General features: G+C 39.6%; 1 protein-coding gene across 19 annotated transcripts in view; it reads right to left on the bottom strand.

Moving 5' to 3' along the window:
* Window positions 1-15,126, bottom strand: part of DLG2 (discs large MAGUK scaffold protein 2) — a 1,902,684-nt gene that overhangs the window by 329,270 nt on the left and 1,558,288 nt on the right. The window lies entirely within an intron of this gene.

Genomic DNA, 15,126 nt, shown 5'->3' with positions numbered 1-15,126 from the left:
CATGTGCAAAAGAATGAAACTAGACTGCTGTTAATCACCATATACCAGAATTAAATCAAAATGAATCAAAGACCTAAACATAAGACCTGAAACAATAAATTGCATAGAAGTAAGCATAGGTACTAAACTTATGGATGTTGGATTCAGAGAGAATTTTATGAATTTGACCTCAAAGGCAAGGAAAGAAAAAGCAAAAATAAATGAATGGTACTATATCAAACTAAAAGACTTCTGCACAGCAAAATAAACCATCAACAAAACAAAGAGGTGACCAACTGAATGGGAGAAGACATTTGCAAACAACACCTCCAATAAGAGGTTAATATCCAAAATATATAAAGAACTCATACAACTCAATAACAAAAAAACAATCCAATTACAAAATGAGCAGAGGATCTGAATGGACACTTCTCAAAAAAGACATACAAATGGCCAACAGATATATGTGTGTGTGTGTGTGTGTGTGTGTGTGTGTGTGTGTGTGTGTATGTATGTGTGTGTGTATATATATATATATATATATATATATATATATATATATATATATATATTCAGCTTCACTAGCTATTAGGGAAATGCAAATCAAACCACAATGAGATACCACCTCACACCTGTTAGAATGGTTATTATCAAGAAGAGAAGTAGTAAGTGTCAGGCTGTGGAGAAAAAGGAACCCTCATACACTGCTGGTAGGAATGTATATTGGTACAGCTGCTATGGAAAACAGTATGGAGATTCCTCAAAAAATTAAGAATAGAATTACCATATGACCCAGCAATCCCTCTTCTGGGTATCTACCCAAAACATCTGAAAACATTTATCTGTAAAGATATATGCTCCTCTATGTTCATTTCAGCTTTATCCTCAGTGGGCAAGACATAGAAACAACCAAAGTGTCCTTCAATAGATGATTGGATAAAGAAGACATGGTACAATACATATATACAATGAAATATTACTCAGCCATAAGAAAAGATGAAATCCTGCCATTTGTGACAACATGGATGGATCTTGATATTATCATACTTAGCGAAATAAGTCAGACAGAAAAAGTTGAGAACCATATGGCTTCACTCATATGTGGGATGTAAAACTGAAAGCAACAAACAAACAAGACAACCAAACAAAGAAACAAACTCATAGACACTGACAATCAGTTAGTGGTTTCCAGAGGGTAAGGGGGGAGAGGGTGTCATAGAAAAGGGAAAAGGGAGTCAAATATATGGTTACAAAAAGAGAATTGATTCTGGGTGGTGAACACACAATGCAATGTAGAGATGATGTATTTTAGAAATGTGCATCTGAAACCTATATAATTTTACTCACCAACGTTAACCCTATAAATTTAATAAAAATTTTAAAAAGTCTGAAACATATATGAGAAAAATAACAACAGAATGTAAAGAATAACTTAAGTATATACTATTGTCAAAGATTTACTCCAGATAACAACAACCACCAAAAAATTTGGACAACTTATGTTAAGATCAAATCAATAAAAAACAAAAATGACGTCAAAGTTAAGTTTAATTAGCAAACAGTGATAATGCCACTGGAGGGCATAATAGAGTAACAATGACGATTTTCATTCCCACGTGACTATAAAAACCCAACATAATATATGAAAGAGCACTCAAGACACCGGACATCAAGAAACAAAGAACCTTGAGATATGGAAAAGAAGAGGAACCTATAATTGCCTGCAGCTTACTGTTCGGAGAAGGTTTCCAACGCCTGGCGCAGAGCAGAACTCAAATGGAGCCAAGGTCTCCCACGAGCTGAGGAGATGAAGCTGAGAATCCAGAGGCCTGAGTTTGTAAAGTGTAATACCTAAGAACATATGGCTAGAGAAAGATTGCCAGAGATGTACAAGGGTTCCCCTCATTTATTCAGCAGAGTATTGATCAATTCATATGTGTGAGAAAACTGCCAGAGACAAGGGAGAGAATCACCCAAAAGGATTAAAGGGAACAATTCCAGGAGCTCACACAAGGCTGGGGATAGTGCCTGTTCCCCACCAGCCAGATGAAACCAACCAACCAACCAACCAACCAACCAACCAACCAACCAAAACCCTCAAAATTCATAGTGTATCAGGAAGAGTAGAGAAAGGGTTTTTACTTCAACGATCCAATTAAAATTAGCTCTAGCACTAAATGTTGCTCTGTCCGCCTAACAAACTTAAAAGCAAGACCCAAGAGGAATAAGCTGTTTCCAACACAGTAACTTAATCACATACCAGAAGAAAATTCAAGAATATCTGTAGGTTACAAAAATATCCAGCACCCAAAAAGGTAAAATTTATAGTACCTGGCAGCCAACCCAAAATTGCCAGGCATACAAAGGAGCAGGGGAATACAAATCATAATGAGAAGAAAAATCAGTCAAAACTGACCTGGCAATGACAAAGATGACAGAAGTAGTAGACAAAGAAAATAAAACAATTACACCTGTAATCCATGTATTCAATGTAGATGGGAGATTGAGCATGACAGACACATGAAATGCAAAATATTGTGGACCCTGAGAAAGAAGATACCTATTAAGAAGGGCTCCTGCTGGCTAACTGGGCTCAAATTTTAAAAAACAGAGCCCAGCAGCCATTTCTACACAGGAGCCTCTTACGTTAATCATGCTTCAGCTAGAAGTCTGCATTGAACTGCCTGCCTGCACAATGTTCCTGCCATCTGGGCCAGCATTTGTAAAGGATTTCCTGGAATTGTAGTTCAACCAATAGAAGTGAGGTTTTCCCTGTTGAATCGGAGCTGCACAGCTATATCACCATCAGCATCTTCAGACCAATCAGAGAGACTCCATTCTGACCAATGAGGACATTTTCTTGGACCAATCAAATTGCAAGGATTTAGAGTCCTCATTTGCATGAGGACAGACCAGTCAATCAGGGACGAGGGACAGGAACAGGAACTTCTATCTATATAAGTCAGCTCCCCTCTGGCTTGGGAGCACACACTTTCCCTTTTCTCCAAAAACTGAAAACTATGTTTCTCCAGCTGGAGCTAAAACACTGAAGATGTCTTGCTGGAGCAGAGCAGAGCATGGCAGAGCTGTCTAGCCAGAGAGGGGCCTGGCCCCAGGGCCTCCTCACCCCAGGGCCTCCTCACCCCAGGGCCTCCTCACAGCCATGCTGCTTCATAATTGAGCTGTAACACTATTGAGCTACTCCATAACCATGCTGTTCTCACAGCTGTGTTAGATCACAATTGAGCAGTTTGTGCTGAATGAAAAAAGTATCCTTCTTCACGCACCCTCCCCAAATAAAACTGTAAAAAAGTATGTGGGAAAAAAAAGAAAGAAAGAAAGAAAAAAAGAAAAGAAAAGAAAAAAAGAAACCCTAACCTGGAAGCATTTTCTGTGTGTTTTGAGAGCGTGAGGTACGATTTATGAAATAAGGCATTTAGAGAGTGTGACAAGTAATCTGAGATCTGAAGGCTGAATAGAAGAGTTTTCAGGAGAGGAGGGTGGGCTGGGGAGGATGTTTGAAGATACAATATTAAATATGATTAGATCATGGAAAAAGGAGGGAATTTTAGAGATGAGGTTGGAATATTTTTTTAAAAAGCTATACTGGAGAATTTAGACTTTCTTTTTATGGTTAAATTTTAACCACTGTACTCTGACAAAGCACAAATACATGCCTTCAATTTTCATTTTTTAAACTCTTATTATTTAAAGGGAAAGTTTTAGTTATTAATTATAAAGTAATTGTTCAAAAAATTTCCATGACTCCTTTTCATCATCTAGAGTTCTCTTAAACACATGCATTCCTAGCATGTTGGAACTGGAAAGCACTCGAGAGATCTTGAGGTGCCATCTTTTCACTTCACAGAGAAGTGCGTAGAACAGGGAATTTGCCCAGGGTACATTGCGTGTCTGTACCTGGGAACTGTTTGCTTTTCCTACCACAGTCTAGAACTCAGAGTCCTTGGCCTGGGATTCAGAAGCCTGGCTAGACTCCTCTATCTCATGTCTTGTTGGCTTGGACTGCTCAACATTCTTGAGCATCCTGGCTTTTTACCTGTGTATCAGACTTCATATTCGTCCTTTGCGGTCTGATGAAAAGATGGTTTATCTTAGACTTGAGGTGGGGGAACTAAGAGGGTCTTCTCATTACTAAAGAGAGCATAAATCCTCCCCAGATCACGAGGTCAGGTGTTGCCTCTTCTGTGGATCTCACTTGCCTCTTTGTACTTTTCTTATGGCATAGCCATGTGGACTGACTTATTTCTTCTCCTAGACAACAAGCATCTTGAGAACATGATACATGGCTTCATCATCACTACATCTTTGTAGCAAAGTAACGTGGGGACTGAAAGCTCCTACTGAATTTATTGTAGACAGAGATGGGTGGACAAATGAACAGAGTGGGATACGTTCTTTCCTAACAAAAGATTTAAGTAGATACTAGTATGGGAATGAAAGCTATATTATTGTAATAGTATTATTGTAATAGCTTGTATCAGAATTTTTCTCAGGTAACAAACTGAGTTTAGAAAATACGATGGTGAGCCACCCTAGGTGAAAGGAGAATCTCTTACGAGCAAGCAAAAATGATAGTTATACTCTTTTTCATAACACAAATGACCATGGATTTGAGGGTAGTAAGAGATTAGAGAGAGAGAGCTCAGGAATGAGGGAAAGAGAGAAATGTGGGCAGCATGGGACAGCACCCAAAGACTTTAAACCAGAGAGAGCTATCTAATGCTGAATTTAACATGTTTTACATGTTTGATGTAGACCAATGCCATCTTTCTGATCCTTAAGCACTGACTACCACACACAAAGTAGATGCTAATGAACAATCAATTACATTTATGTTAGATATGGAAAGAGTGTGCTTTTCTGCATTGTTCATAATTCCAGGAACAACTGACTTATGTCCATGTATGCTGAATAGAGAGGCAGATTAAAGAAATGGAAGAAAAATGCAGCTTCCACCCTCCTTAATTCTATCACAAATGTCTCAGTAGAATAATAAAAATACATGAAAAAAAATAGCCATAGTTTAGTACAGTTTATGTTGCGCATAAAACATGAGAGATATAGGCAATAAATGTTTTTGTAGTTTGGATCACAGCGTCATTTCTAACATGGTCCACTGGGAAAGTTTCCCTCCAGGGTAGATTATGAACATAGAGAAATAACAAGCAATTACATCATATGGAAGATTAGCTTCTGGCCCTTCCCTGACCCCTCTCTTTCTTTCCTTCAAGCTGGAGAATCATTGATTGGTCACATTCAGGAAGGAGCAACATTTCTCATTTTGAATTTTCTCCAGCTACCTCGGCTCATAGAGTTCCTGGTGGATTAAAACAGCTCTCTCTCTCTCTCTCTCTCTCTCTCTCTCTCTCTCTCTCTCTCTCTCTCTCTCTCGATACACACACACACACACACACACACACACACACACACACACACACAGGGTGCCAAAAACTGTGTACACATTTTAAGAAAGGAAAAAACTGTATTAAAATTATGCTGATCGTAACCACTTTGAGCACCTCTCGTAATTGCAGAAATCAAATGTGACTTGTATTCATCTTTTGTTATCGGTATATATTGAATATTACAATTTTAATACAGTTTTTTCCTTTCTTAAAATATGTATACATTTTTTGGCACCATATCTGTATAGAAAGAGAGACAGAGATAGAGAGAGAGAATAAACCAAAGCCACAAATTCTACTTCGAGATTTGAATTCACTTTTAATTTTTTGAATTATATTTTAAAAGTCTAGTTATGGTAACAAGCAGTTTTAATACTATGGACAAATACAAACAATAGCACAAAACTCAGCCAATAGACCAAACACCACTGGTATATATAGTTCTACGCAAAACCTTTTACTGCCATCTTGTGGAGTTTTAGGAGATAACCTCAGTAGCAATGTGCTATTTATTGTATCTTTGAATACTAGGTTCATATACCATAGTATGAGTATATGAAAATAACTGGAAAAATATGTAAGTAAAGAGCAGCTAAATATCCAGGTTTTCATTATATCTATCACTTTGGATGTATTATTTAACTTCTCTGTAGCTTGGTTTCTTCATGAAGAGTGAAGTGAGGGTGTGTGCAGATATGTGTGTGTATGCATGTGGATGGATGGATACATGTATGTCTGAATGTGTTCAGTACAATGCTAGACCCACAGAAAGCCATTCATAAGTGCACTTTATTAGGTTGGTGCAAAAGTAATTGTGGTTTAAAAGGTTGAAAATAATTGCAAAAACCGCAATTACTTTTGCACCAACCTAATAATTGGCAGAAACGTAAATAGAACTCCTTGCCTTCTGCCTTTAAAGACTTTCGATATAGAAAATTAGGAGGAAAACTTAATTAGGCCAGTTGGGGTCAGAAGAAAGTGGTGTGGGTACAGCAGTGGAAACCTCCATCATAGTCAAAGCTAGGGTTGCTTGTGATTGGAAATAGACTGCTGTTCTCTTCAAATGACCATTCCTATTTGGCTTCAAAATACAAACACTATCAATTTTCCTGGGAATCTGTCCTGGATTCCACATTACCTAAACCCCAAGAGACTAATTTAGCAAAGCCCCTGTGGTCAATTCTGGACGAAATGACTTTGAATTTAGTGTGAGAGAGAAGAAAGGGTAATAGATATTTATTGTACACTTCCATGTCATAGATACTTCACACAGTCTGATTTCTATTATCTTACAGGGTAAAATTCCCAGACATCAGGAAATTTAAATACCTTGACCAAGACCGCCCAGTAAAAGGTAAAGCTAGACCTGGACCCTAAATCTGCCTGATTTCAAAGTCAGTATTTTTTTTTTTTTCATCTTTCACACAAACCTGACAAATTCTATCAACTCTGATCATGCTATTCCCCTGTGTGATGTTATGATTTATAATAAGAAATATACATTTGGTCTTTGTTTCCATTTCTAGCACAGAACTCCTAAGACCTTTGAGTGATAAAGGTGTCATGTTTTATATTAATGATCTAACTTTTGGAACAAACCTGAGAATGGGGCCTGGTTGCCAAGAGAACCAACCCTGTGATTAGGGGCTTGGAACTTTCAGCCCCAAGCCCCAGGCTTCCTGGCAGAGGAAGGGGGCTGGAGATTGAGTTCAATCATGTCTGTGTAATGAAGCCTCTATACAAATCCTAAGGACAGGGTTCAGAAAGCTTCTTGGTTCATGAAAATGTGGACATGCTAGAAGAGTGGCACTCCTGGAGAGAGCACGGACGCCCCACACCCTTTCCTCATACTTCGTCCAATGGATCTCGTTCATCTGGCTGTTTCTGAATTATATCCTTTTATAATAAACAGTGATCTAGTCAGTCAAATGTTTCTCTGAGTTCTGTGAACCAAAGGAGGGGGTTGCTCCGATCTACACCGGGGTGATGAGAAGCCCAGATGATAACCTGAACTTGGGACTGTCCTCTGAAGTGGCCTGGGGAGTGGTGGTTGGGCAGTCCTGCAAGACTGAGCCCTTAACCTGTGAGATCTGATGCTAGCTCTGGGTCAACAGAGTCAGAACGGAGTTGAATTATAAGACACCCAGCTGGTGCCGGAGAATTGATTGTTGGTGTGGGAAGGCCCTCCCTGCCGCCCCCAACTCCATGTTGGAATTGGTGACCACAACCTTTATCCTAGTTAAAACCCTACCACAAGTTCCTGCTGTCCTTTTATCCCCATTCCCTTTTAAGGCCTTAGAAGATGTATGATGTGCCTCTTTCCTCATTAATCTCACCTCTCCCCAAACTTCCCCTCACTCTCTCTATCCTAATCACCTTACACATGGTGTACTCTCCCTGCTTTCTGGGCCACCAGACGTGCTGGTCTCCTGCTTCACTTTTCCTCTCTGGCCCTGTCACCTGGCCTGGTGTGTATACTTTAATATATATATAATTTATTTATTTATTTATTTTTTACATACTTTATACATCTTTTAAGCCTGAGGTAAGACATCACTTCTTCAGGGATATCTTTCTGGTCCCCCAGTCTGGGTCAAGTTCCCCTAGTCGTCTTCCCCAGCACCTGTGGCTCCCCTTTGGTAGCACACTCAGAACTCAAATTTGCAAACTCTACGAGGGTGATGACGGCACCTATTATATTTGCCACTATATCTCTAGCCCTTGTTCAATGTCTTATCCAAGGTAGGACAATATCTTTTCTATATTTTTCTATATATATTTTCTCTATAGTTTCATATATTTTTACAAAAGTAAAAATAATAGAACTGGAGACCACACCCCATTTGACCTGCTCCTCATCTCTCTTAAAGATCAAAATGTGAATTCACCTCAAAATAACTGATGGTCCATTTATTTCTTTGTTAGAGAGTGTCTATGGCTGTTTAGTAGAGCTACAAAGACTTTTCCAGACAAAGTTCATTGATTTGTAAATACCTTTACCTCAGAAAGACATTTTTAACTACTTTGGGGCCGAAAGTGCTGGAAATAGAAAACCATCATCATTAGAAATGAAGTCTTCATGCATGGTCCATAGACATTGTCAAAGTTGGTATTTTTGTCCTGACCTGAATCTCTTGTGACATACTTGGGTGAGCAGTGTTCGGGAAGGCACTGCCGGCTGCCCAAAACCAGGCCTCTGCCCCTCCCAATGAAGGCTACTCCCCTGAAATAATTTCTAGTGTTTCAAAAGCAGTTATGGTTCTCAAGATTCTAGATCTAAAAAAATTCCCGAAATAAACTCAACGAACCAAATGAGCTCTCGTGGACATTTATCATTTACGATTCAGTGTCCAAATAATCTTCTTATTTTGGGCCACTCCAAGGTAGGAAGGAGGCACAGCTTTACCTCCCTCCCTCCCCACCGAGAAGCTACAGGGGGCAGACACTCCCTTTCCCCACGCCTTGGCAGCCATAGCATGGACAGGCCACACACATGTTCCTCCTGGGAACTTAAAGTTCCCACATGAGGTGTAACGCGTGTGGAGAGAGAGGTTTTCCCACAGCTCCTCCAGAAGTGTGACCTGGTCATAAGTGGACAATAGTTATGGCCTCAGGAGCCCCGTCCTTCACAGTCTGTCCTTCTGTGGGATTTCCTTCTGGCCTCTGAGCCTGGTTTCCGAGCCTACCTGAAGATCCAGTGAGCTATCTATTATTTTTCCAATAAATTCCTTTTCCATTTAAGTCATCCAGAGCTATGTCTGTTTGTCTGGAGTCCAGAACTCCAGCAGCCCAATTCACTGTCCGAGCGCCCGTTAAAGTAGTTAGCATTACAGGGAAGGAAGCTGGTTGTGACAGAAGGAGGCCTCAGCTTGGATCTACTGGCTCCGAGTGAGAAAACCAGTGAACGCTTCAGTCTCCTACTGTATAAAATGGCAAAGTGATCATTTTTCTAGCCATCCTGAAGGGATGCTACAAGGGTCAAATGAGATAATGTGCCCAGGAAGGGACTTGAATAGAAATGGTGATGCAAATGTAAGGGTTATTAGGGATTAGCCAGCAAAAGAGGTTAGTCCGAGGCAACAACAAATTGGAACCAAAAGTCGGTCCACTTTTAGTTGAGGATCGATCATTCCTTCCTTACATATTGAGAGCTCTCTGCAAGGCTTCCCCTTTATCAGGGCTCAGCTGTCATAGCTCATTTTCAATGTTCATGTAGAGAAGGCTTAGGACCAAGTGTTATTTTTTGAAGCTTGAGTAGGAACTCCTAATTATCTAAACATCTTTTTCGAAGAAGAGTATATATTATTGACAGATTTTAAACAAGCATCATGGATTTAGTAGTATGATCTATGGGGAATTCCTACTAGCCAATTAGGAAAGAATCTGTCTGATTTTGAAAATATATTCTGATGGCCAGAAAGCTAAAATCTATAAGACATTGTGAATCTTCAGGACAGAAGGGACCCTTTGGGTCAAAGGTCCAGGTGAATACAACTAACAGGAGTCCTCGGATTCCTAGCTGCCTTCAGAGAAGTGGGCAAGGATGTCTCATTCATTCATTCATTCATTCATTCATTCATTCATTCATTCATTCAACATTTGCTTAGTAGCTGGGTTCTGTGTTAATCAGAGATGAATGAGACACAGCCCTTGCCATCAGGAGACGCTTCAGAGGATCTAGATATTGCTTCTAAGTCACTTCAATCTTAGAGTCTGTGTGTATAATGGCTTTCTGTGGTGGTCTCTTTGTAAATGTTCCATTATTTCAGGCATTTCTGATTTTCTCACTAACTGGACTTAGAGTGCGGATAGACTCAGACATCAGCAAACCGTCACACTCCATTTTCTTTCTTAAAGCAGAAAATCCTGGCTTTAAAATCAGGAACAATAGTGGCTCAAATACCGCTGTCATTCCTGATTATGTGTGTGATCTTAGGAAAATTATGGAATTTCTCTGAGCCTTCAACCCAACCAGGTTGTTGTTAGGACTGCTTGACATTGTAGTGCGGTACCAGGCACAACACTCAGCGCATACGCAGGAGGTAACAGGCATTTCACCCCTCATTCTCCACTGTTCTTGCTAACCCGGGGCCCTCCTTGTGGGGGAGCTTCTCTTCCGGAAGCCCTGCCACCTTCCCAGGCTGGGCTAAGGAGAGCCTCTCTTTTGTGCCAATATTGTCTGCAGAGCTGACCATTAGCAGTTTCCATGCTGTATTGGAAATAATCAGTTTGTGTGCTTGTCTCCCCTCATGAGGCTCTATGTTCACTAAGGACATACTATTATTTTTTCTTGTTGTATCATCAGTGCCTAGCAGTTTTTGGCACTTAGTCGACGCCTAGGAAATATCTGCGGATTGGTTTTATGCAACCAGGTTAATAAATTGTATACAAAGAACATCCCTTATCTAAGGCTCCTTCGCCTCCTGAAGTTGCACATCTGCTTCAGGAAGAGCTTTCCAGATTGAGGAGGATAGTTCTCCGGTCTTAGGTATTTGGGTTACATTCTCTCCACCCACCCCCTGGGCTCTGCAAATAAGATTTTAATGTGAAAATATTACTGCTCCCAAATGAAATATCTGCATGAGTTTTTCTGGAGATTCGTTTAAAGCAGAATTTCTAAAAATATGTTCCATTAGATAGTAATTAATATTCCAGGGTAAAAAAAAAAAAAGATTTTCCAGTTAAATAATGTTAAAAAATGCTTTCAGAGCATTTCTTTATGATCCTTTATTTGATCATGAGCTGCTTTTGAAGGAACATTTCACAGATATGGTATTATATAGAACACATTCGTAGAAATACTAATTTGAGAATATTAGTATCATAAACTTGTATCATAAAACTGAATTTCAGGCTATTGAAGTCTACTTAAAGCTGAGTTCTTAAGTGGTTATCCTGTGGGTTACCTAGAGTTCCGACTTTAATTTCATGTTTCCCAATGTACTATTTTTGCTGCATCGGTACAAGATGTGGTATATAATGTTAGTGACATACAGACTAAGCAGGACTTAAGGAAGGCAACTAGAAAACATAAATGTTAATTTTGGTTTTCTACTATGCCTGCAGAAGGTCTCCCTATTTTCTCGGGAGAAGCTGTGAAGTCGCCCTTAACCCAAATGCACATGTTGAATCATTCCCGTTTAGAAATACATACTGTTGTGTTTAAGCTAGTGTTGGTTTCTGAGTCTTGATACACATCTTTTCTTTTGGTGGAGGCGGGGTGAGGAGGTGGAGCAGGCGGAGCTCAACCATAAAAAATGCTCTCCTGGTCATGGGTGACCAGACCTGGGGCTGGTGCTTATTCCCGAGGGAAGAGTGGATGTTTTGCTGGAGTTCGGGTGACTCCAAGTGTTGAGGATGAGAGGACAGAAGTTGAAGATGCTGCTTAGGTGGGACTTCTAGTTTAAACTGTTGTGCTTTTGGAAACAAGGGAGCAAAGCAGCACAGAGCTGGGGAGATGGCTCTTGTTCCCACCTCGGCACAGGCCTCAGAGCTCCTCTGATATCTCAGGAAGTGCCGGTTACAGGAACACCGAGAATTAGTCCCTTAGGCAGAAACCCTCAAGCACTGAAAACTGAAAGCAAGGCTCCTCCATGGGTCTGGGGGCCAGAGCCTAAGAGGAAGGACGTGGCCCATATGGTACGGTCACTGGAAGGGTAGATTTTGTAAGCTCTTAAGAGGAACACTTTAGGAAATCAAAGACATCATTTGAGACTTATTTTTTTCCCCCAAGGGGCATGGGGATTTCAGGAATGTCACTAGAAGAACCTTAGACTTGTCATTTGAGATAACAATATAAGGGTGACTTTATCAGCACTCCAGGATGGTGAACAGTATACACAGTGCTGAAATTCTGTTTGAATCACTTGACAATAAGGATCTGGCAAAGTCCTTCCCTTCTGCATGGCTCTAAACATGAAGATAGCTAGGTACCCTGAGAAATAATCAAACACCCAGGTGAGCTGTGACTCATTTTTACTCTTTTTAAATCCACAATGTCATTTCAACTTAAAAATTCACAATTACCCATTGTCCCTTCACCTCAACAGCCACACCATTTCACTTCTGGCAACACATATTCCCAAACAAGTATCTTGGAACACAGTGAAATGTTTCCAGTCCATTAAGAGTGAGCTTTGGAGTTAGCGAGGTCAGCTGGGGTGATCCATTTTAGACTCAAGGAATGAGAAAACTAAATTGCTTGGAGAGACAGGAAAGAATCTCTTCATGGGGGTATTACTTCTAGGTGCTCTGCTCCACACTTTTTCATAACAAAACATTGAAACAAATAATAACAGAAGCATTTCTATCTTTCCCTCTGCAGGAAGAATGCCTAAGGACACTACTGAACTAGTTAATGTGATTACATGCTGAATGCCCTAAATTCTCCTCTACAAATACCTCTAGAAGAGGGTTCAATTATTGGATAAGACTTCCTGCAACAAATGCCTGCAAAATAGAATCCATAAAAGAGAATTTCGACAAAAAAGATCACTCACTATAGTGTATGGGACGTAGCCTCAAGGGGTGATTTCTTTATCTTTCAGCATCTTAAGTACTTTAGTTCTGTACCTCTGGTGGGAAGAGGGAAGTGGAAGATAAATATCTACAAAGGAGTTCTGGAATCCTGTATCTTCAGGTGGCCATGCAATGTGTTTAGACAATGCATAAACACTAGATGGCACCCATAATCTTAAAACATAGTAAACAGCTGTTGTCTTTTCTTTACAGGAAAGTATGATTATCTTGTAGGAAAACAGTCTATGGGAATTATAAAAATATCTACTCAAGCTTTTCCCACTACTGGTGTCCTGCGAGGGGCTCTTATGTAAGGGTTTGGTGATCAAATATGTTTGGGAGAAACCATGTACTTATCTGCGTCTAAGGAGATTCCCAACGCACACTGGTAAGGAGATGTTTTCTCTCAGCAACCTAGTACAACCCTACTGTTCCAGTGTACTGTGAAACACACTTTGGAAAATGCTGATCCAGTCCAAACCCTGTCCCAAAGAACGAATGGCTCAAACTAACTGAAAGAGGCCTTCCTTCTACACGGTTATACTCTTTAAAAAACAGACACTTTTTTTTTAAGACACATTCTTAATGCAGAGTTGTTAGTAGTAATAGCAGCACTGATTACTTACAATAGGACACATTCTATTCTAAGTGTTTGTCTCCTCTCTTTCCTCAGTATGCCATCTATATCACATACATCTATATCTATTTCTATATCTATGCACTCACACACATATTAGTTATAGTTATATACCTGCTTTTAGGCTCTGAACCTCCTGAGCACAGGATATGTATCTCATTCATCTTTAAGATTTCATGCCCTAGTACAGAATCTGGCACACAGTAAGCCATTAATAAAATAAATTATCTAGGAACATTCTAAAGGCTGTGTGGACATTATGCCCCTGTTCAGAAAGGTAATTGTTTATTATACAAGTCTCTTCTATGAAGAACAGTAGAGAGCAGAGATCTACCCTCTACTTCATTTCCCTGGGAATTCTATTTTTCGTCTCTAAATATACTGTTAATGTTAGCATAGCTGATTTGCAAATTAATCTTACATGACCTAGTAATATGTATTGATTTTTTATTTAATTATTGTTTACAATTTTGTTTTTGTTCTTGTGTTTTCCCAGACTGTACAGCTTGTCCTGATGTGTGCAGTGTAAGCTATGGATGTAGAATATTTTTCCTCCATATTACATTGTCATTAATTCTGCTCTGTCATTTTTCTTTCCATATTGTAATATTTGAGCTTCTCAAGCCTGTTTATTATTTTCTCGCAGTGTTAACCAATGAAATTCCAATACTGAGCCTTGAAACTAGCTTCTTTCTAGCCACAGTTTAAATAATTTTTCACAAGCTAAAAAGCAGAAATATTCCCTCTTCCTTTTCAATTGCAAAAAGCAGATCATAGTTTAATCATTGAACTATCCTTGCAAATGTTTTACGTATAAAATATATTATGTCTGAACTTCAGAGATTATCACATTCGGTGAATTGTAACCTCTAAGAAGGCTATAATTCCGATTGGCTGCCTTACTTACTAGGTGGTCCTGGCAGTAATATTTAAATAGATATACCTACTTTTGAAAGTAGAAATACTTGTGGGTCTAGATGAGAACATGATCAGCTCATCCCTTTTTCTACCGCATGCATAGAGGTTAGAACAAATAAAACCTATGGCTTAATGGACTTCTCATTTACATGGAGTTAAAATGTCTAATGTCATCTCTGTGCCTCAGTTTCCTCATCCTTAAAATGAGCATAATAAGGCATGGGGTTGCTATAAGATTAAATTAGTTATAATAGTGACTGACTCAAAAGTGCCCTGTAAATATGAGCTCTTCCTAATGCTGTGTGCTCCTGAGTGTGGTGTGCACATGGAGCAGTGCGCATTGAGAAGGCGCTGAATGAGACCAGCCAGGTTTCAAAGAGAGGAGAAAGAGCATTGATTTGGGGTCTGGAGACCTGGTTTTGAGTCCAACATCATATTCAGCAGCTGTGAAACGTGGGGCAAATCAGTTAGCCTTTCTGAATCCTCTTTCCCTGATGTGGAAAGTGAGAGTAACAATAATCTATCCTGACACTTAGAATTTCCTTTAAGATCCCCCAAATAAATGCATGCGAAAGTGCTTTGTGTCTGGGAAAATGCTAAGACACTGTGAATGTGGACTGTGGTAAAATGACAGAGGGGATGGGCTGC

The sequence above is a fragment of the Rhinolophus sinicus genome, linkage group LG06 (assembly GCF_036562045.2).
Source record: "Rhinolophus sinicus isolate RSC01 linkage group LG06, ASM3656204v1, whole genome shotgun sequence".
In the NCBI taxonomy this organism is placed as follows: domain Eukaryota; kingdom Metazoa; phylum Chordata; class Mammalia; order Chiroptera; family Rhinolophidae; genus Rhinolophus; species Rhinolophus sinicus.
The sequence above is the reverse complement of the archived record's forward strand: the minus strand, read 5'-3'. Positions and strand labels throughout refer to the sequence as shown.